The sequence below is a fragment of the Gallus gallus genome, chromosome 9 (genome assembly GCF_016699485.2).
Source record: "Gallus gallus isolate bGalGal1 chromosome 9, bGalGal1.mat.broiler.GRCg7b, whole genome shotgun sequence".
NCBI classification, from domain to species: domain Eukaryota; kingdom Metazoa; phylum Chordata; class Aves; order Galliformes; family Phasianidae; genus Gallus; species Gallus gallus.
The window spans coordinates 11,708,927-11,731,512 of NC_052540.1; the positions used below are offsets into that span (position 1 = coordinate 11,708,927).

At 39.9% G+C, this 22,586-nt stretch overlaps 1 long non-coding RNA gene and 1 other non-coding gene across 3 annotated transcripts in view; one reads left to right on the plus strand and one right to left on the minus strand.

Annotated features, from left to right (window-relative positions):
• Positions 1-5,988, minus strand: part of LOC112533005 — a 40,306-nt gene extending 34,318 nt beyond the window's left edge. Inside the window, exons 1-2 of one of the 2 annotated variants that reach the window (XR_006930841.1) lie at positions 5,241-5,988; positions 336-4,006 (exon numbers count right to left, since the gene is read on the minus strand). This is a non-coding gene — a long non-coding RNA (uncharacterized LOC112533005). Of the gene's footprint in view, positions 1-335 lie in introns of both variants that reach the window. The other variant, XR_003076702.3, reaches the window with a different exon arrangement.
• LOC107054107 overlaps positions 1-22,586 on the plus strand; it is a 186,825-nt gene that overhangs the window by 96,014 nt on the left and 68,225 nt on the right. The gene's annotated exons all lie outside the window — the stretch shown is intronic.

Consider the following 22,586-nt stretch of genomic DNA (forward strand, 5'->3'; position numbering starts at 1 on the left):
TGTGAACCAACAGATTTGCTGCAGACTCGGCACACTCTCTTGTGGCCCTTTTCTGTCTACTAGTCCGTTTCATTGGGCTTTCTATAAAGCTCACCTCTGCCTTAAGTTAGAGGCGGACTCTGGTGCTCCCATGTGTACTGTATTGTGTGTTCTGAAATGATGTTGGTTTAACACAGAGGAAGAATCTGCACTTTAAATAAAGGCACTCCAGAAAGGAAAAGACTTTTACCTTATAACCATCAGTATGGCAGCTGAAAGGCAGCCAGTGTGCCATACTAAAATAACAGAAAGATAGGACATTCTTTCTGCCACTTTAAAAGAAATTTGCCACTAACCTGAGCAGAAAGAGAATTGAGGTCTTCAGAGGCTCCACTCATCTGCGAGTCCAGCAGCGTGCTCTTCCCAGCCAGCTCTGTCAGCAGTGTGTGATGAGAAGGGGCACTGTTCCCAGGCTCCAGCACAGAGAACAAGCAGGGACGATGGGGCTTGGAGGAAGGTGAGGGTGAGAGGGGCTCTTGGTACTAATGAGAATCATCTTTCAATACTCCCTGCCTCCTTTGCAACACGAGAAACAGGGCTGAGGTTTCAGTGGAGATTTGTTGGTGTCTAAGTCCAACCCTTAATAAGGAAGTGTATTAAGCATTTAATGTTCAGCATTGTCCTCGCTCTTGCTACACAAGGAGAGTAAATTGATAGCTTCGGTTCTCCCTTTATTCCAATATCAGGTTTCTCTGCGTTTCCTGTCTTACTCATCACTTTGTATCTGTTGGTTCATATTCAGTACTCAGCATGTGCACTGTAAAAATGGATTGCATGAGACTGTGGATTTAAATAGGTGGAGTGACTTTTTCAACCTTTGATATGCTCTTCTTGAGCCTATCTTCAAAACCTCCATTTTACAGATGGAGTTAATGATGGCAGTGGAGTTGGTTACTGAGGAAAATTCTTGCATGAGTCAGAATGCTATTCAAAGATATCTGTTTCTGGTGTTGGTTGTTTATTTCTAATAGTTTTTTTTTTTTCTTGTAATATTCAAGATATGGGAACAATATTTCAGCACAAGAACACCTTGTCTACCAAGTGTATTCATAAAAACCTTTACAGCAACTTGCTGAGCCAAAAATAGGGCTAGGCAATTTCTTTGATCCAAACGACATTACTAACACACTCAATGCGATATGTAAACAATGAAGTTCTTGTCTGTATAGAGCTTGAAAGACACAAATTGGACAGATGGGCAAAAACTTGTAACTGTTGTGGTCTATTTTACTTTATTTCCATGTAGTTCTTAAAATATGTATGTTTTACCTATGCAAGGTCTTTCCCAATTCCTGATGAGCCCATCTTCAAGTGTAAGAGAAAATTACAGTGGGACTTTCAAAAGTGTTTTGGGAGTCAGAGTCACTTAGCTTTACTTTCAGGTTTCATTGGCCTTCAGGGTGGTGAATATCAGTATAATGATTTACTCTAGTCAGAGAAAATGAGGCTCGGAGTGGTATGGGCAGTGATGTCCAAGAGCACTTGGAATTGGTTCAGGGATTTGCATTCCTATTCTCAGATCCATACTGAGATCAGAGGAGCACCTTTTCCTTTCTGAAGAATATCTACTGGAAGGGCTTAGTGTAAATGCTTTTCTGAAGAGAGTAGGAAGGTCAAAGATGTCTTTGATATTGATGAATATGCTGACTAAAATATGAACTATTTTACTGATTTTCTCAGATGCTTCTAAAGTCACTTTTATGGCTCCTTAGTTTTGTATGTCTTTATTCCACTCTTGGTTTTCCTACGGTGCAATCAAACAAGCACAAGATCAGCACCTGTCATGCCTAGTACCTTGATTTGTGCATTTTAAGAGTCTTTGGACTTCCACAGAAAAGATGAGCTTGGGAGTGGTCCTGGGATAGGCAAAGAAGAAGCTGTGTTGGGCAGTGCTGCAGGGAATCATGATGCCACATCATGAGATGCCTATGACGTGGAGAGTTCTGAGGAAGGGAGAGCCCCAAATCATACTGTTAAGATTGTGTATAGTCTGCTTTGAATGTAAGTTTCCTTTTCTGCACCACAAGTAGGCGATGGGGTCAAGGAAGAGTACAGCACTGAGCATTACCGTCACTTCTTCACTTCTTGCATGCAGCACAACTTAGGGAGGAACATTTCTGTGTCTCTGTGTCTTTGAGCTCTAGATGAGCCCAAAGTGCTTGGAGTTGTTTCTGGATGCATAACATGATACAAAGCTGTAGGGCTAGAGGACGTTCACCAAACATCAGTTGCTTCTAAAGTTTCTCCACACACATATTACAGAGGACAGAATCGCAGCTATTATTCCTTACTTTCATGGTTCAAGAGGTCTCAGTGTTATGTTTTTCCTCTTGATGCTGTCTATATTTTTTGTTTACTATATCTTACACCATTGTTCCTTGTTAGACTTTGCTTGTTTCCATACCCTCGTGCTCTGCTTCTCCTTAACATAGGCAGCCTAAAAATTCCACTATTTGCTAGTCTATCTTTGGCCAAAGTTTAACTATGACTTTTAAGATTTTTTTTTCTCAGCATTGGGAAATAGAATAGCAGTAAGTATCTGTCAAATAATTTGTCTGTATCTGAAAGCAATGACAGAACTCCCAGTTGAAGTTAGCTATGATCTTTTGTTGATTTCACCTTCTGGTAATACAAATGACATATCTTTTCATCATCTCTTTTTGGAGAGGTTGTATACGTTATATGTGAAAAGAATGAAAAAGGAGACAATGACATTTAGGAAAATTGTCACTGTATGGGTACAGAGAATGTTTGAATCTCTGCAGTATTGAAATAAACCTGGAATACACTTATTGGTGCATCCCAGATAAGCAATTTCTATTGTGATGTGTTCTCTCAGAGACTGTGCTATGGAAAATTGAGAATAATGGGCCGTGTCATGCCTTCAGTCCATGTGCAGATCTCACACTGATGTCAATAGGAGCTCCCTTCACAAACTGAGGCCCATATATGACCCATAGAGTCACTACTAGGTCTTTCCCATACATAACTACAAAATTAATGGAGCATTGTAATCCATTTTGAGATCTAATGAAATACACCGTGATTTAAATTGCAATTAAACACAGAGATGTCAATAGGCATTGATGAGTTTCCACATGAAGACAGAAACATTCCTGCTACAAACTTACAGCTTTTGAGGGTTAATGGCTCATAGATTCTAAAAACACATTTACTCAGAGTGTTATTGATTAAACATCTATGGAGCCTTAAACATGTGAATTATATCTTTAGTTGTGAGACATAATTGGTAAATCCAATATTAGATCCATTCTACAGAGATCGCAGAATTCCATGTAATAAAATTCAGCATTTCTGAATTGCCTACCTTTAAAAACAGAGTATCATAACATTAAGTTCCCATTTTACAGCAGGGAGGGCTTGTGAGGTTTCAAGCTTAGGTGGTTCACAAAGACATCTATTTAAGCTTTGTTGACTTAATGATGTTTCATACATCCCTGCCTTTTTAAATTATTAAATCTGATTCTGGGGTTGTGTTTGTATGAGAAATGTCATGAAATAATTAGCGGTACATACTTTGCAGGATAGGGACCAAATTTCACTGTAGCAATGCTTAAATTCTACAGCACAACTCCTGCTTCCTGCAGTAATTCTCATCTTCTGGTGCTCTGAAATGTTTCATTCTCTGCTTCCTACCCTCATAAAAATACACACAGAGCTGTGGCTTATCTTTGAAATTACCAATTGACATAAAATATGAGGACTATTATTTTCAACTGTGTTTCAAGGAAGTGTTTTCCAGTGTGCTTAGTAGGCAGAACAGTTCTGGTCTTTGGGCTGTAAGTCCCATTATCCTGTGCAGAACTCGAGCTCCCTGCATGCCATCGCCCCTTGGACCTATGTTTGCCCAGGGCTTGGCACATCAGCCTGCCCCTTCTGCCAGCACCCACCTGCTGCGAGCTGACTTTCTCACTTCTTGAAGTCCTTGTTCCTATTTTTTACACTTCTGCAAAATAATAAAGAGGTCATTATACACCATAATGTAATTATCGCTTCGCTGGATACAATGAATTCTGGCCAGTGTGTTGGAGAGTGAGGGCTGCAGCAAATCTGGAGTGCCCTGGGGATATGCACTTTCCCAGTGAAGCAAGAGTAGGGCTCCCTGGACTCCAGATGAATAAAATGAGGAAACCATTCCTCACATTCTCTGCAAACTCTGGCAGAACTCACAATTTCACTTGCTTTTGAGATTTTTCTATGCCATACTAAGACCAGACATTATATATTTCTACTTTTAAATAAAATATGATAGAGCAACATGGCATAAAGATAATCAGGGAATGCATTTCTCCTTACGGGAGCATGACACATAAAAAGAAAACCTGTATAAACATTCAAGATAATTTATTACTAATTCTACCATGCAATTTTTAGACATAGCAAGAATTTTTGAGATTAACCAAACGATTTTGTGTTGCGGTTTTTTAATACCTGATGGTTTTTTCTCCATGACACCATAGCCCCTTTAGCAGTAATCTTGCCAATCAGAAGACTTGGCAGCTATTTTTTGATGTTCTCATGAAAGAGTGAGGTGGTGACACTGAATAGAAATGCTACATTTACTCCATTTACTCCACTGCAACACCTCCGTTTAATACATCACCTTAGCGGTGAGATGAGGACTTAGCAATTGCATTGCTGCTCTGTGGTGGATTTTCCCTAGGCAACATATAAAAAGCTCCCTGGAAACTATTTTACCCAGGAGTACATCTAAAAACTATTTTTCCTTATTGTTTCCTGACTTTCTGGACTCTAACCAGGACCAGCAAATTCTTAAATCCTACAAATCATTTCAGCCATTTGTAAGTTATAAAAGAACTCTGTTCAGCCTTGAACTGATTTCTGTTCCTATCACTGGCTGCTGCACTGTTGAGCCTTCTTGTCTGAAATAGGTTTTTTTTTTCCTTTCTTCCCCCCTTTGTCTGCTTTTTTCATCTCGCACCTTCTCTGTGAGCAAAGGTCTCAGATGGCAAGAAGGGGTCTCTGAGCTCGCCATTGCCTGCTTTCCACACACTGCATTTGGAGGTGTAGTACATAAAACTTCACCAGGTTAATCTGGAAACTGCTTTCCCAGTAAAGACTACAGGGAAAAAGAATCAGGACCTAGGGTTTATTACTGTCGTTTTCTTTCTTAGCCCTCCCCCTTTCCCCTCAGATAGACAGGTGATCTTTCATCTTACCTTTCTCCTCGATCAAGGTGCAGTCTGCATGATAGGATGAATTTTTAGGTCTAGTGAACTGTGAGGCAACTTTGAAAGATCTAATAATTTCTATTAATTGAAGTAACCAGTCTTCCTCTCCACAATAGGTGGAATTTCTCCACTGGCAAGCTGGCTAAGAACAGTTTAAATTATGTTCTTTTCTGGACCGAAACTCTCAGTTCTCAGACTCTTCTTTTTACTCTTGTGAACATAGTGCTATACTGTATGTCAATTTGGTCTTGTTTGTGGGTTCATTTTCCTCTCCATTAGAACAGCTTTTCTCCTTTTTTTTTTTCCCCTCCTTGTGATATTGTTCAAAGGCTTCTTGTGATGCCTTGAAAAAAGTTATTGATTGTTAGATCATTTCTCTCATTCATTCAGATGTTTTCTGGTCCCCAGATGGAAACATCACAGCTGCTGCTCTGGAATTCACTATCGACTTTTGTCTCTGGATTACCAGAGCCCCAAGCAAAAAGGCCTGAATCCAGGCACCCCTTTTCCCTCTGTTGAGGCTTAAAGCTGTTATCCTTACAGCTAAAAGGAAGTCCCAGTGCCTGTATATGACCAGAGTCTGGAACAGTAAGGTCCTATGATTGCAGTCTTCAAGCTATTTTTCTAGTGCTCGCTTTTTAGTTTCTGTGTAATTTTTCAGCTCTTCAGCAGGAGCACCAGATCTTGGAGAGCAGACTGATTTTCTGCCTCCCTCTGCTGTTGTAATTTCTGCTCTGGTCACTTGTTTTAGTTTCGAGGGCCAAAATCAGCCTGACAAATTAGTATTTTTCAAATTCAGCCTTTGCTGACCAGCAGCCATCTGCTCAGACAAAGAAAAAAGTAGGAAAGATTGCTGTGTTTTAAATGCTTTTCACCAATCCCTCAAGGAAAGCCTCTTTTTTTTTTTTTTAATAAATTCAAAGGGTTGTTAAGATTCAAAGAAAATGCTTATTCTACAGACTGTTTCCTTTCCATTAAAGTTTATTTATACCCCCTCCTTGTCTGAGGGTATAATTATGAATGATCTAAGCTTGTAGTGAAAATCCTAAATTAAAAAATACATCTGTTGCAAGGATTCTCTCACCAGAAACCTTGAAAATGTTATCCTGTCTGTGTATCCATATATCTGTCTGTCTCCCTCTAGGTTTATGGCTATCCTTTATAGGTTCCAGAAGTAAATGGGATTAGATAGCTTGCTGTATATTTTAACTGCTGTATAGATTCACAAAAAGAATAAAACTATATGGAGATCTAGACACGTTTTATGTTTATTTATATTCATCTTTCAATTGCATTTTCACTCGTTAAAAACGGAGGGGGTTAAATTGCATTATTCTTCCCCTCCTTTATTTAAGAGTAACGGTTGGTATAAGAAAATGTTTTTTCAATGGTAGAGGTTGAATTTAAAAAGAAAAGAGAACAATAACGTGAACTACATAAACAGTAACAGCGTTCATTCAAAAGTTAGGTGTTTTCCCGACAACAGAGTGCAACCACGTTAGCCAAACTTTTCAGCATGGCTCAAGAAGCATCAGTGAAACACATTTATTTTTAATTAAGGCCAACTCTGGCCAACATTTGCTTTAAATATGAGGACCAAAGAGCATCAGAAAAGGACAGTCTTTCTTCTGTCCTTTTCAGACAGAAGAAAATTATTTCTTTAGCCCTTTGAAGCTGCAGCCTCCTGATATGTAGCTAAAGGGAGGGCAACACCACACGGACAGTGGACTCATGGCAACAGCTCCATGTGGCAGAAGACAGACAGATAACACTTTCCTCAGTTGGATTTTACCTGATTAATAACCTTAATTTCAATTTTTAAAACTTTAAATTGAGAAGCGTCCGTTAAGATGCTGTAACGTTAATTAACACTGTCACAAGCTCTTTCATTTCAATTGCATCCATTTTTGTTCACTGGAAGGTACAGTGTGGAAATGATTCTTTTACCCTGTCATTTGCTTATATATCATTTTTTGTGCTAGTACTGAAAGGTTAAATGTTATAATTTATGCTAATTTTAATTTTCCCTGGTGCCATAGGCAGTACAAATCAAGCAGCAGCAGTGATTATACATCACTGACAATATAAAACAGAACAAACATACAGTTCTGTCAATGAGAGGCCTGTGCCAGGTTCCTCACAGTTAGGTTGTTATGGCCTCCTGAGAACAGCAGTCAAAACCAAGCAATAATGATGATATGAATATTTATTTTGCGCCTAGTTCTGGATCTAAGCCATTTTAATAAATACCATTTCATGTTTTTTTTTTTTTTTTGCCTCAAGAAGCATGATGGAAAAGCTCTTTGCTGCTTGAAGAATTTTGAGTAGTAAATTATAAAGTCATTGAATGACTTAGGTTGGAAGGGACCTTAAAGATCATCTAGTTCCAGTCTTCCTACTGCCAGTAGGGTTGCCACCCACTGAATCAGGCATTAGATCAGATTGCCCAGGGCCCCATCCAGACTGGCCTTAAATGCCTCCAGGAATGGGCATCCACAACCTTAAAGTGCTGCCAGCTCTGTTCTGTTCCTATGGTCCCTAAGGACAGTTTCCCAGGGGATCTCACGCAACAATTCTTTAAACAGTTGGAGGTTCACTCTCTTGAAGGTCAAGTTTCTGACTCTGATCTTTCTCAGGCCTTGAGATCACAAACTCAACCAGAGTATAGTTGATGTAGCCAGGCTGCCTCCAGTCTTAAGCTGTAAACTATATTCTCCACATTGGTGAGCACCAGGTCCAATAATGCTTCACTTCTTGTTGGTCTGTCCAATACCTGGATCAGGAAGTTATCAATAGTCTCCAGGAGTCTCCTGAATGGCTTTCAGCCTGCTGTGTTGCTTTAACAGCGGATATCCAGGTGGCTGAAATTGCACATCAGGATGAGAGCCTGCAAGCATGATGCCTCTTGTAGCTGAAGCAAGACCTTATAAACAGGCACCCCTTGATCAGATAGCCTATAGTAGACCCCAGTCACCAGATATCCTTTATTGGTCTGGTCCCTAATTTTAATCCACAAGCTTTCAACCTGTTCATGGCTGTTTCTTAGTGGCAGTCACAATCCATCCAATTCTTAACACACAGGGAAACTCCCCTACCCCTCTTGCCTTGCCTATCCCTTCTAAAAATCTTGCAGCACTCAGTTGTAATAAATATCAGATCTAAATTCTGGATTTGGCTTCTTAGGTGAGGGACTCAGTTGCAGCAAGCAGAAATTCACTGAAGTGTATACTTATACAAAACTATGTTGTTTCTGATTTCTGGAGAAGGAAGAACTCAAGGTATAGCTTGGGCCATCAAAAGATGGAAAGATTGCTCACTGACTTAGTATTATCTGGCAGCTAATTAGATCCCCTGCCACTATCTCACAGTATCTTTGGAGCTGAGGAAAGATCCTCAGGTCCTCTGCTAGGACTTTTAAAGTACGCAGGTTAAATATCCATGCCATTCAGTTATTATGGTATTCCAGTGTCTTTTCTCCCCACAGCACAGACGAGGCAAGATGTCATCCTTGCTTAGACCTCTTCAGAGCATTTCTTTGCTGTTACTTTTCGTTTCCAAAGCATCTATGGGGTAGGTTGCTGGCACTTATTTTCATGAATGAATGGCTAATTCCTTACTCTGCAAACTATGTCATAAAATAATGAAATGAGAGGGAAAAATAAGGTCACAGAAGTAGGCAGTTCTGGGTAGCAGCTGCTATTTTAACAGGATCATGGGACAGACACTAATCCATGAGACTTAAAGAAGAAAATACTTTTTGGAGGCAAACTCAAATGCCCTTTGTGGATGATAGTGCTACAAGATGACTCAGTCTGGGTGGGAAATGTGGTTAAATGTCCCAAGAGCTTTTCTCCCACAGTGTTCCTCAACCTGTAGGCACCGTTGGAAAAAGATTGTTGGAAGGGATGAGCTACAGAAAGGATTGCTGGCTTTCTGATAGATCTTGAAGTACGGTCATGTGCACGTTGTTTATTGGTGAATGAAATGAAGCATTGACAGCGGGATTAGGGAATTACTGCTGGAGTGGATGGCAAGCAGATAACCCAATGAGATGAAGACAATTACGCACTTAGATCTAAGGAGATGGGAACAAGATTCTTGCAATTAGGCAACAACAACTGAAAGGCATCTCTTCCAACAGAACTTTTTCAGAAATACTGAATTTATTAAATTTCAGTGAATAAATGCTGTTGACCTTCAGTAGGAAGTAAGTGTAAGTGGTTTCAGCACTCTAATTGTAATAGCCTCTCTTGTTGATTTTTACATGCCCAGAACTTTAGCATTTGTGTAATAAATGCAAATAAGAACTCATCAGCCTTGCATTACTTTATATAATTTTGGTACAAATACATATTTGTGAATGAAGATAATGTAGTACCAAAAATTAGAACGTGAATTTTAAAATACAGTAATTTAAGAAGACAATTAAAAAATATATTTATTTTCCCATGTAGTTATACTTCGGCTTAGCATTAGTGTTACTGGTTACTTTAACCCAGATGGTTTCATCCCCACCCATAAATATTGGTTACTTTAGCACAGATGTCTCTTTTCCTTCCATAAGGCACACTAGACAGAAAACAAAGATTCACATTTGAGCAATAAATAATGACAACTACCACCCCTATTGGCTTAGATATGTCCAAATTCAAAACCACAGCTAAAAGTTACTTTAAAGTGTGATGGACCACAACTTATAGTTCTTTCATTTTGCTTTCTTTTTAAAAGATTTGACTTTGTTGACATTTTTACACTGTTTCAATTGATCTTTATTGAAAAAGAATAAGGATGGACTACAATGGCAATTTTATTTGCCAGATGATTAATATCTTTTCTTAGATCTGACCTGAAATGTAACCACTAAGTATTTGATAAAGGAAGGACAAAATATGGTTCACAGGCAGTTGAAAGTTTAAGGGGCATGAAATGGCTGAATGGCACTTTTAAGAATGCAAGGTACAGGACCACAAAGTCATGTAATCACTGTATCAGTACCCTTTTGTCCAAAGGTTATTCAAACTTCTAACTGATCTTGGCTGGTGGTGGACAGTTCTCCCTAGGTGCATGTGCAGAAAGTACGTTTATGAACAAGTTGCCCATTGGCGCAGAGGCTACTGGCTCAGCATTGTTTCCGAGAATCTTGAGGCTAATCTTGGAGCAAGTCTGGGTCTGAGAGCAGGACAGGGCTTTTCTGGCTCGCTTAGGGTCGTTTAGGCTAGCCTACTTTCCTTTGCCGTAAGGAAGCTGTTCTCCCATTTCCTGTCTAGCACGATGTTGTAATGGATTCCTTGCACAAGAAACACTACCATCATTCCAGCTTTTTGGGTTTTCCTAAGGAGGGTGGACTGGCCCAAGCTAAGCTTGGGTGCAATTGAAAACAAAACTCCTTTATGATAACAATTTTTCTCAGACATTTTAGCCCCGTTCAAATTCTGCTACTGCAGGGAGAAGTTAGTTGCAAGTAATTATATTGTTTAATTACTAATTTCTGTAAAAGAAAAATTAATTCTGTTACTTGTGGTGATGCAGCATGCCAGGAATAACATTTAGCAGGTATGACTTAACACAATAGACCATTTTTAAAAGACCTTTTTCTAAAATTTAATTTTAGATGTGGGACTGTGGAGCATTTAACTTACCTTCAGGAGGGTATTTTGAATAAAAATAACAAGAAACTGCCTTACTAGGATATCAGCTATGCTTGACTGATATTAACCATATAAAAAAATGTATGAGACATATAAACCTCACATAAGAACTACAGTTAAACCCACTCATATTTTTCTCTAAAAATGGATGTCCAAACTTTTAAAGTTCTTATGTTATTCTTCTTAAGATCCAAATATATTTTTGGAGACTGAGTTCCCACTGTTTGCAATAATGAACACCTCATGGATGGCAGGGAAAAAAAAATCAGCTTTCCCTAAATGCTACCGCTGGCCAAAGGAAAAGTGAAAAATAATTTTATAACAAGATATCCTCTGTGCTAGGGCTGCATTTTTTTTCCCCTGCAGATGCAGAAAGATGTGTTTCAGGGAAGCCTCCAGGCTTTCACTCCCTGTTTTCTGGTAGCACACCCCAGGAGACCCAGGATGGCACAAAGCTGAGAATGTTTCTACAAACACTGGGGAGCAAAGAGCAACCCTTGTCACTTACAAGGCTCCTCTTGGCTTCACTTGGGTTGCTGCCCAAACAGTTGGTCCAGGTCCTACTGCCTGGCAAAGCCTTTTGAAACAGGGAACAGTACACAGCCCCTGACAGCACAGTGTACTTGTACTTTGCCTGGTTAATTGTCCTGTATTGTCTTGTGTAAATATAGTGAGTAATAGAAAAAGCATTTACTAACACAGTTTAATTATCCCTTCAAGTGGTTGTCTTGCATATTAGAATCACAGAATCACTGAATCACTAAGGTTGGAAAAGACCTCTATGATCATCTACTCCAACTGCCTGTCTACTGCTAATAATGCCCACTAAATCATGTACCTAAGTACCACATCTCATGTTTCTTGAACACCCCCAGGGATGGTGACTCCACCACTTCTCTGTGCAGTCATTTCCAGTGCCTCACCGCTCGTTTGGAGAACATTTTTCTCTTAATGTCCAGCCTGAACCTCCCATGGCACAACTTGAGGCCATTCCCTCTTGTCCTGTCACTGTTACCTGGGAGAAGAGGCCAACCCCCCTCCTCGCTACTACCTCCTTTCAGGCAGTTGTAGAGAGCAATAAGGTCTCCCCTGAGTCTCCTCTTCTCCAGATTGAACAATCCCTGTCTCCTCAGCCACACTCTATAGGACCTGTGCTCCAGACCCTTCACAACTCTGTTGCCCTTGTCTGGACATGCTCGGTTCCTTGGTGTCTTTCTTGTAGTGGGGGACCCAAAACTGAACACAGTATTTGAGGTGTGGCCTCACCAGTACTGAATACAGAGGGATGATCACCTACCATATTGTCACGATTGTGGTGTGTTGCAACTATAGGCACCATCTTTTAGCTTATCTCCTTTAGTCATGCTCTCTGAAAATACTCCTTTGAGAGCTCTGCAGGCAGTTTCTTTCCTTCCATTTTTGCAGGATGCTTCACTATCTGTGTGCCAGTTATTTAGAAGTGGTAGTTTAATTGGCTGAGTGGTTAGATGGAGCTGCCGGCTCTAAAATTGGCAAGTGCTCTTTGTGTGCATCCTGGGGTGAGTGTGACGCCCAAAGACAGACTGCTCTGATCCTTGGTGGTTGGCATGATCCTCCCTCAAATGTCAGAGGTTACGTTTCAAGCACCGGCTCTGCTCCTTGGGCTGCTGACCCCTGGTGCTAGGAAGTCTGCTTGGAGCAAGGTCACAGCAGCAGCAACCACCTGCCCATTGCCCTGTGCCAGGGGCTGGCAGCCAGGCTGGCCTGTGCCAGAGAGCTGAGCAGGAGGGGAGGGAAAGGGGCAGAACCTGCCACAGCCCTACCCCTGGCCAGCCTCCACTGGCAGCCATCCTGGGAACCATGGTTAGGTCTGCAGAGCTGCGTTTCCTTCATTGGGCTCCTTGCAAGAGCCCGAGGGTGTAAGGGCTGCAGCTTTACAGCACAAGTAAGCTTTCTTGCTCCCAAGGCCTAGGAGCAGTAAGATAATCTGACCTGCCCTAAGTGCAGGCTTAAGTTCTTAAGTGATTGAAGCAAAAGTTAGACAAGATTCTCCAAGCAGCTACAGGTGATGGAGTTACTAGTTGCCTCTACCAGCTGTGATGTTGCACAATGGTAAGAAAGATGCTGAAGAAGCTGTGGATGGAGCATCTTTTATCCTGCTGGGAGGTGGCCGTCAGCAGAGCTGAGGGCTGTGTTCCCTCCTCTGTTTTGGGGGCAATGTTGTGGCCTCACACAGGAGCTGTTTCTGCAGGGTTTCCAAGAGCTTGTTAGGCAAGGGGCAAAGAAGGGAAAAGGGCTTTGTACTCTGTAGCAAAGACAAACGTAGTACAAATATTGGAAGGGGAAACTAGCTGTAACAAGTATAGGTTGGCTTAGAAAAAGCTACAGATCAGTCATTTGTCTTATCAGTGTACATCATTTACATTGATTTATAGATGCTAAGTCTTTGTTATTTGATCTGAAGTGGCAGTGGACATTTAGAACTACACTGCTTGGTAAATAGCATGCAAAGACCAGGTCCTGAAGAAATTTCCAGAGGGACCATTCTTTGGAATTCTTAGAGAGTTTTAAAATATTGCCTCTCAGACCATGAGAGAAGCATGTGTCACTTTCTTTAAAGAATAAAGTTTCTTCAAGTAAAGATAACTTAAGTGTAAGATCTGGAAAACTGTATAAGAAGTTATATGTAAAATACATTTTGCTCTTTGAGGCTGAAGTCTTTTAAGAGGCGTAATTCTGGTTTAACCTGGATAATGACATCTGTATATTAATTTCATGTACTCCAGGTGTTGTACTGACTTTATTTAGAAGTCTCTCAGATTATGTGAGCCAAGACACTTCTATATACGTTACTGAAGATGTGCAGATAGAACTCTGCTGGGATACCACACACAGTTTGCTTTTTTATGACTGAATATTTAAAGTTTTCATTTCATGAAGTTTTGGTGGAATTATTCTATTTGATGAATAGGTTTGTATTTTCTTGTTTTCTTTTTTTTTTTCTCATCCCTCCCTCCCTCCCTCCCTCCCTTCCTTCCTTCCCTTCCTTCCTTCCTTCCTTCCTGTTGTAAAAGGGTTTGCTTCTCCCATCTGGCCATGTATCCATGGTGTCTATTTCTGCAACTGTTGCTTCAAAAAAGCACATAGACTCATGTGGTTGAAGTAACCCTCTCAGACATTTATAGAAATAGCTTCAGTCACTCAAACAGGATAGGTTTCTATCCTATCCTCTTTCATGTTCCATCCCCAAACCAGATTTGCTTTCCGCCCTTTCTTAAAGCCATTCCCAGTTTAGGTGTAATTCTCTTCCCTGCATTATTCCCTCTGGCTACTGTCTATCCAAGTTTTTTTCCATGGTCATCTTGCTCTTGCTTTCACCACCCTGAAGCGTTCCCTAGAGGTTTTCCTATGGGGCCAGTGAAAGCTATGAAGAACATCAGAGCACCAGCTCTGTCCTCAACACCTTCCTACATTTGTAGCCACATTATCTAAATGATCTTTAAAAAGAGCTTTTCAGAAGAACTATAAAAGAGTTTAAGAGGAAAGTAACAAAATAAATACGTTTGGAGTTAATCTCTCCAAGAGAAACATCTGTTTGTTCCTTTGAGTGACCAAAGGCAAACTCTGACATGTGTTTGGAACATGTTACCGATTAATGCCCAAAGCTGTCAAACTGAATTTCAACTCAGTGCTCATAATCATGGATCTTAAATTATTTATTGGTAATATACTAATGCATCACATTTATTAGAGAAGCAATAGAACTTTTCCACCCTTCTTCCCATTGTTTTTTTCTTTAGGTGTATGTTGTAGTAATGCACTTTGGGCTATCCACATCTTCATATTTTAATAGTTGCATACTGAAGCTCCTATCTTAAAGACTTTTGTCACAGGGGATTTATTTGTGGGACTTAATTTACTGAGAGAAGTCTTCCAATTAGAAGAAAAATTAGCTGAAAAAGAAAGATGTTTAGGATTATGCACTGGCATTTATCTGAAGTAGTATCCGATAGTACGACTCAAAATGATGCTAGAATGCAGATCACTTAATTATGCCTATTCCAGTATGCCTGGGAAAATGGATAGACTGCATCCAATTGTGTGAGTAGAAGAGGTTCTCACCAACCTCATGTTTGGGAAGAAAGAAGAGAAAAGTCTGGCAGGAAGCTACTGGATCTCCAGCCAGGTCCTTGGTTTGAGCGCCCAGACATGCCATGGAGGACTGGTGTCCTAGCAGTGGCCTTGGGCTGCACATAAGGATAATTTATTCTCACATTCCTGAATGCATATGAGAAGGGACTGCATTGGAATCAGTAAGGCTGGGAGGTGTTTGTAATCTTTAAAACAAATATGCAGTTATTGCATTTCAGCTTTTGCTTCTTGGAGTATGTGTGTGACCACACACATGCAAGCTCTCACCTAGAAGAAACATGTTTGTTTATGGTGGGAGTGTAAATGGCATTGCACAGCTAAACTGCTGTACTCCTTACACTGCTCTTCTGTATGTTTTAGCAATTTTTCACTCATCTAGGTGGCAATGTAATTTTGAACTTTCCCTGGGCACCAGTAAAATTCATTCTGCACTTTTTATAACATGTTCAAAGCTTTCTTGGTGACCAAACACATGGTGCCTCACAGAGTATGTATTGCCATCCAGCATCCATCCCATTCCCTGGAGTACCCCATTCCTTTGAGCAGTACAGGCAGCTTCAACTGGAGATGTTTTAAAATAACCTAGCTTGAAGAAAGTGATTTCCAAAAAGTTGACCCTGACACATTTGGCCATCCAAAAAAAAAAGAAAAAAAATTAGCATACTCTTAAATGGCCTCCTTGCACCATCTGCAGGATTTGGTAGGACATTTTGGAGGTCATGATTTTAAAACCAAAAAAAAGTTCTTGCCTCAGGAGTAGTACCACCATCAGCAGCTAGCAGAGAAGAAAAGTCTGTCTCTCTAGTTGGGAAGTTGGGTGCAATGAAAAGGAAATGTGTGTATCTGAAGGAGCGAGTCCTTGTTTCAAGGAACCATCTCCTGTAGCCAGTAGCAAGAGGGATGAGCCTGAACCTATTTTATAACCTGGCCACTGGGGAGCTACTAGGACAAGGCAGTAAAGACAGCACGAACTGCTCCTGCCTTCCTTGGAAAGTAAGAGGCGCTGCTGCCAGGCTCCTTCTGTAAGTCACTGTGAGTGACTCAGCACTGTGATTTGAAAATACGAATTTGGGCAATCACAGAGAGATTTAAATGAATTATTTTGCACTTTAAATTTACAAATGCTCCACAATTCCATGTCAATTATTTTATGCTATTTTATTTTTTTCCCAGCAACTGCTGTCATCTTGAATTTTACACCATCCTCTTCCAAGTGAGGGAGGTGCATCATTTCATTGTAAAACAGAGTAAAAAGGCCTATACAAGACATAGGGTAATATAAAGTATTACAGCATACGCTGCTTCACCGGAGAAAGGAAGCTTACCACTTTCCTCAATAAAAACAAAGAATTACCATGGGATTTCTTTTCCCTCCAATTGGGCCCCAAACATTCTCATGCTATACTTGTAATGTGCATTACTAGCTGATTAGAAGTGACATCAATTAGTCACATTTCTCTGTTTCTGATGGAAATAAAAATGAGCTTCTGTACACAAAGATCTCAAATTCATCTCTCCATTGCCCAGGGATTTTTTCTCCTACAATATCAGTTATCAGTTTAATATAATATTGTTGACTTAACAATGATATATTTCAGGCTGAAGGCAGAAACACATTTTGCATTAATAAATTGTTTTGAGATAGGCTTAAAGAATATTTCATTATATAACAGAGGCGGCTATAAAACCTATTTGGTGGTCTTTCAATCACTGCTACCTGTGGCCTATTTGTGTGGCTGGCATTCATCAGAGTGGCAGGAAATATTAAACAAGTGCTAGACAGTTATTAGTTCTCCTCAAGAAGAAGTCCTCATACCTCCTATTCCTATGCCATGGGAAAAATTCACTTGGTATTTTCTTTCTTGCAACTGTTCTGCTGTTCATAATTTGATGGAAAATTGATTAATCACACATTTAACTCAATGCAAGATCTTCTGCACTGTAATAAATTATGGCCATTAATCAATAAGTACAAAGTAATTCCAGGAGTCTGGAGACATGCTGGTTTCTAATAGAAAAACTTGTGCTTAGGCCTTCTTGCCAGTGACCACTTCATCCGAGGTATTTTGCACCTGCCTCAATCCAATTAGATGACATAATTAATGAATCTCAATGCAGTTGATAATTTGTTACACAAAGGAAAGAATGTTTTGGCATATCTATTATGTCGTGATGTACAAATCTTTGCAAGGGGAGGAATACCGGACAGGAACCTACACCCTCAGCTACGGATGAGGAGATGTCTGTTTATTCCCTGCCCATGGCAGGGGGGTTGGGATTAGACGGTCCTTAAGGTCCCCTCCACCCTAGGCCATTCTATTATTCTATTCCAGGGCACCGAATATGCAAATTCCACTGGACTTAAAAATTCTCATGTTTCCTTCTCCTATGTTTAAAGGGATACTAACTGTGCGCAGTAATCTTCCATGCCATCTTGTTTCTTTTATGACAAATTAAATGGTATGATTACAGCAAGCATTCAGGAAGCACTTTTTCCCAGGCAATCTAATCAATGTTTCCTTGGTTGAGTATCAGTTACAGTTTTACATATCGCAAGCCATTTGCACCTGTTATATGCAGCTAACATATAGACACACTCAATAGATTTTAGTGAGAGAAAGAGTGTGAAGATAAAAAGAGCCAGTCTGCTGCTAATTCTGTCACTAGGAGACGCCATGAGCAGATTTTATTTAGAGACTTTGAAAAACAATTAGCTGAGGATTATAGGACTAAAAGGCCTTCACTAGCTGTACCTGGAAAATACTTTGCCCATTTAATGCCTTCTAAGCTGTCATTGTGCTTGAACTTCAGTCCCAGTGATTAATGAAAAGCTGCAGGGCACAGCTAGAAGCTAAAGTCTCAATTATGAAAAAGCAGTAACTAGTTTAATGTGCTGATGCTTTTATACTTAAACTGACAGCTGTGAAAAATGGCAATATTTCCAATCATGCTTTAATAATTTATCATTAATTTATTGGCATGTCCAACACACTTTACTCCCACTGTTCTTTTCCTCCTTATGGGCTCATGGCATTTCAACACTGAAGAGCAAAATCTGTAGCAAATCTCTAAGGACGAGCCTCCTTATGGTGTCAGAGTGATTCCTGTTTGCAAGCATTCAATATTATAAAGTAGTGCATGCTTTACCAGTGCAGATACAGTATGAACATTTTTGTGGGCTGCAATATGTGATCACGTAACATTACTGCTACTAAATCACTCTAACTCCATTTACCTTGTTGGAATTAGACCAAGTGAGAACATGCATGGCTTTGTGGGACTGGGGCAGCCAGCCGTGTGCAGGCAGTGTTTGTTTGTCAGACCAGCAAGCTCCTTGGAAGGAGAGCAGAAGCTGTCTAAGTGCTCTAAATCAAACACTGCATTTGGAGAGTGCCCCTTTTGAAGAATGTAGGCAGTCTCACCTGCTGAAGTCTGTGGAAGTGTTGTTATATTTAATACCGAACAATTGAACCAATGCAGCTAAGTTAATTTAGAACAGCTGAAGGTCTACAGTACGCTTAGTTTTTCAGATATTTTGAATTTCTCCTTTTCTGTCTTGGTTCTCCCTTCTTGCTCTGTTGCTCTTGATTTGGTGTATAACAATGGGAAAGGAACAAAGTCAAATAGCAAAACCTTGCTTCAGTACAATTTCCATGCTGAATTTAGTTTGTCATGGTTCATGGCTGTTCCCAGGTCTGCTATGGATGAGACAAATATTCACAAAGATGAACAATTACGAATTTTAGAGACCATGACAGCTTATTCTTTTGATAGCAGAAGCTAACCCTGTTTTATTTCCCATCTGATACTCCTGTCATTTTCAAAAGCTTAATCATCCAAGCAGGAGTGACTGTCTTACTTGTGCTTTTGCATACATTTCTCTTTGTGTAATGTCTGACGCTGCAAAGGTCTGGGTGATACTAAGTTGCTGGTGTTTTTTACTGGGCCTGATGACTCCTGAGCTTTTTTGCAAAGCCCACATAGGTCTGAATGATAGCTGAGCTCTTCTCGACTGTGCTCATAGTTGCCAGTTCCTGGATTTAAAAGCAGTCCAACCAGCCAGTGGGGAAAGTTATTCTGAACTGTTTGGTGCAAACTGTTACAAAACTGCTATCTGGCTGTCATTCATGAACAGACTGAATAGGAGAAACATGGCTATGAGAGATATTAAAATCAATTGATGTGACATCTGTAATGGTCTAACAAATATAACGTATTATATTGCTGGACAAGAAATTGTTCACAGAAAGCTGCAGTGTGTCCAATTTGAATTGATGTAATGGAAAGGACCTGTCAAGCAGTTTCTTCTATAGGTTGAGAATTTGCTCTTTCCTACCAAAAAAAAAAAAAAAAAAAAAAAAAGCAAAAAAACTGCCTTTGCTTTACTTGTATTTACATTTGAACATTTCTGTTTGAAGTTTTGATCGTACTTTTCCACGGGGACAAAGTTTATACTAATTAGTTAACAGTTCAATTATTATCAAAGGGAGTTTTGAATGAAAAGGAACTGAGTTCCCAGCTCTGCCCTAACTGTTTGAGAACCAAGTGTGGCACTTCATTAGGAATCCTGGGAATGGGCTGAGGAAGGTGAATCATTACTAACACATCTACTGCTGTTCCTTAAAGGAACTGAATATTAGTTTTGTGAATTACTCCTTGGAAAAGATGGCTTGTTCTAATGCACATTATCTATCATGCTGTAGACCTAGTGCTGTCTTTTTAGCACCATCTGAAGAAATACAACAGAACATATACACATGGCTAAGATGCAAAAGGTGCTTTGTATCGTCTTTTAGCACCATTGTGAAGAAATACAACAGAACACACACAAGATGCAAAAGGTGCTTTCTGCAGGTTCATGTCTGGTTATTGCTGGATGTGCAGTCAGGCACCAGCAATCACTCTACTATCAATCTGCTACCCTCTATTTTTCAGGCTCCTAGTTTAAAGCTTGATTACAGCAATTTGGAGAATGTATGCAAACCAATTCCAACTACTAATTGAAGGAACTCTGCTAATTAGAAAAGGCTACAGAACAAACAACAATTGGCAACAAGTACAGGGTCACGTTCTGTACTGAACACCCTCCGTAATGTGACTTCTAACTTGAACAAAATTAGCATTAGACTTTCTGAATTGGAGACACATTTTGAAAGCATTGTTCATGTAGACTTTATTGCAAATGTGAGAATATTCAGTGTTTTCCTTAAAACCTCAGTGCCTGAAACTATGTGTGTATAAAATAATCTTAGCTTTTTTTAAGAAAAATAAAGAGTAAATTTAACTATTTGATTGAAAAGAAAGGCTTCAAAGTATGTATCCCAAGGTCCAACTTGAGAAGGTAAATAAGAAAAATCCAAATTTTATCTTTACTTTAAAATTGTTTTTCTTAAAACTCTCAATATCTATTGGGGTTGACAGTTCTAGACAGCAACACTGCTGTCTGATATGAAAATATTCACTAATATAGCTTAAATTTTTCTTATCAGTGCAACTAAGTGCTAAGAATACAAGATCCAGCTTTTAGATCTATTCCCTCTATAGCACTCCCTGGCTGACATTTGTTCCCTGAAGTTTGATTCAGTTCTTTGCTGAGACAATCAGTGAAAAATCAGTTTCTCAAGGCATTTCTTTAGGGCATCATGACAGATGCAGCCAGTGCTGTCTCAGATTAGTTTATAAGTAGAGATCTGTGTAATTGGGTAGACGCTGATTATGTAGCCATCATCTGGATGCACCAGGTCTTCTCACTGAGGGCAAGATGGGTAGCTGACTGCTGGAGAACCAGATTACAGGATCCCTGTCTGCGGGGTGGATGGCCGTAATGTAACTGCATCTCCCAGTAGTTCCAGAGTAAGGTCTAAATGAAACAGTAGCATTTCAGTTGGAATAATTCATGTGTGTTGGCATTGCTGGCATGTCTGCATACTTAGAAGAATGCTTGTGTGCATTTTAGCGGGAACTTATTTAATTTGTACACAGTATTCAATGTGAGAGCATTAGACTTCAAATAGTAAAATAAAATAAAAAAAAACACATTAATTTCATGTTTGTCATCTTAAATGCTCTTTCTTAATAAGCTTAAACCTCTTACACTTATACCTGTGCTTTATCCCTTCCCAAGAGGCCCCATGCTTCCTAAAAATAGTTCTTCTCCAGTATGAGAGAGTATCTCCTCTTCTTCTGCTGAATTGGATAAGAATATTGTCCATTCTGCAACAGAGGGATTTGTCTCGTTTTCCCACTGCCTCAGTGATGTATTTTTAGCAGCTATTAATGCTAGTTTAATCCAAATATTATTTACAGTAGAAGCACCAGATCTCTTAGTAATGTCATTTTATATATGTAAGTCCAAAAAATGCTGAAAATCCAGTCCTATTGCCAGTTTGATAAGGTCAGGTATTTTCTGTCCAAATGCTGTCTATTCTTTTCCATTGAGATTTATGGCTCCGTAATTCAATACCAGATGATGTCTCAGGTGCAGTCTAGCTACAAAAGGAAATGTATTTAATTGGTGTGATTCTTCACAAAGTACACGCGACAAAAATAAGAAAAAATTAACTCTCATTCAAGGCTTCTCAGCACCTTCAGTGGCAGAAACTGCTTCAGGGCCTATTTTAACCATGACCTCTGTCTACCACAGCCAGCAGGAAGTGTTTCTGTGGGCATTGCAGTCTGACTGCAATATTCTGATGAAGAAGCATTCATGCATTGGCTTGATGGACTTTCTAGATTAGCCTAAGCTGTGTTATAATGTCATGGCAAAGCACCAGCATGTGCGTGACTTCTGAAGAAGTCTACATAACTTACAACGCAGACGATATACTCTGCAGCTTGTGTCAAAAATTACTAGATTTCCTAGTGACCTACATTCACTGAAAGTCAAAACCACTCATTTTCTCAGATTGCTACTGCTGCAGTGGGGCTGGAGGTACCTGCAGCTCAATGGGAATGCTTTGGACTAAAATCCTAGAGAACAGCTAACAGAGTAGGGGATCTGTATTCCTATTAATTCTAATAGATCGAGCTCAACCACATCACATGAAATGTAAGAAATCCAGAACGAGCAGTAGTGGAGTGCAAAGTTCTGTGTGTCACTTTGGTAGTAGTGAGTAGGAAGGGCTGCAGATGGGAGTCAAGCAACACGCCAAAAAGCTCTGGCACAATACAGGCATGCTGCAATTTAGCTTCACGTGACAGGCAGCTTGGTTTTGAACATCACTTACAATGTGGCAAGCCAAAATACCACTTCTAGGAAACCTCATTCCACAGTTTTTCCTGTTGTGCACTTTCTTGTTCAGTACACTGTTAGCCCAAATCCTGCCTCTAGAGCTCAGGTAAAAGATGGGCTTTCCTGCCCAGCTGGAAAACATCTAGCCTTTCCTAACTCAAGCGGACATTTAATTTAGTATGGTTGTTTTTGCCTGTCGTGAGAAGAATAACTGAGCCTGCTCCTTCATCTAGCTGCCAGTGTTGACTCTTCTAACTCCTCTCCTTTAGTGAGGGCACTACCTGCATTTTGCTGTGGTGTAACCATACTGTAGCCTTACTCCCC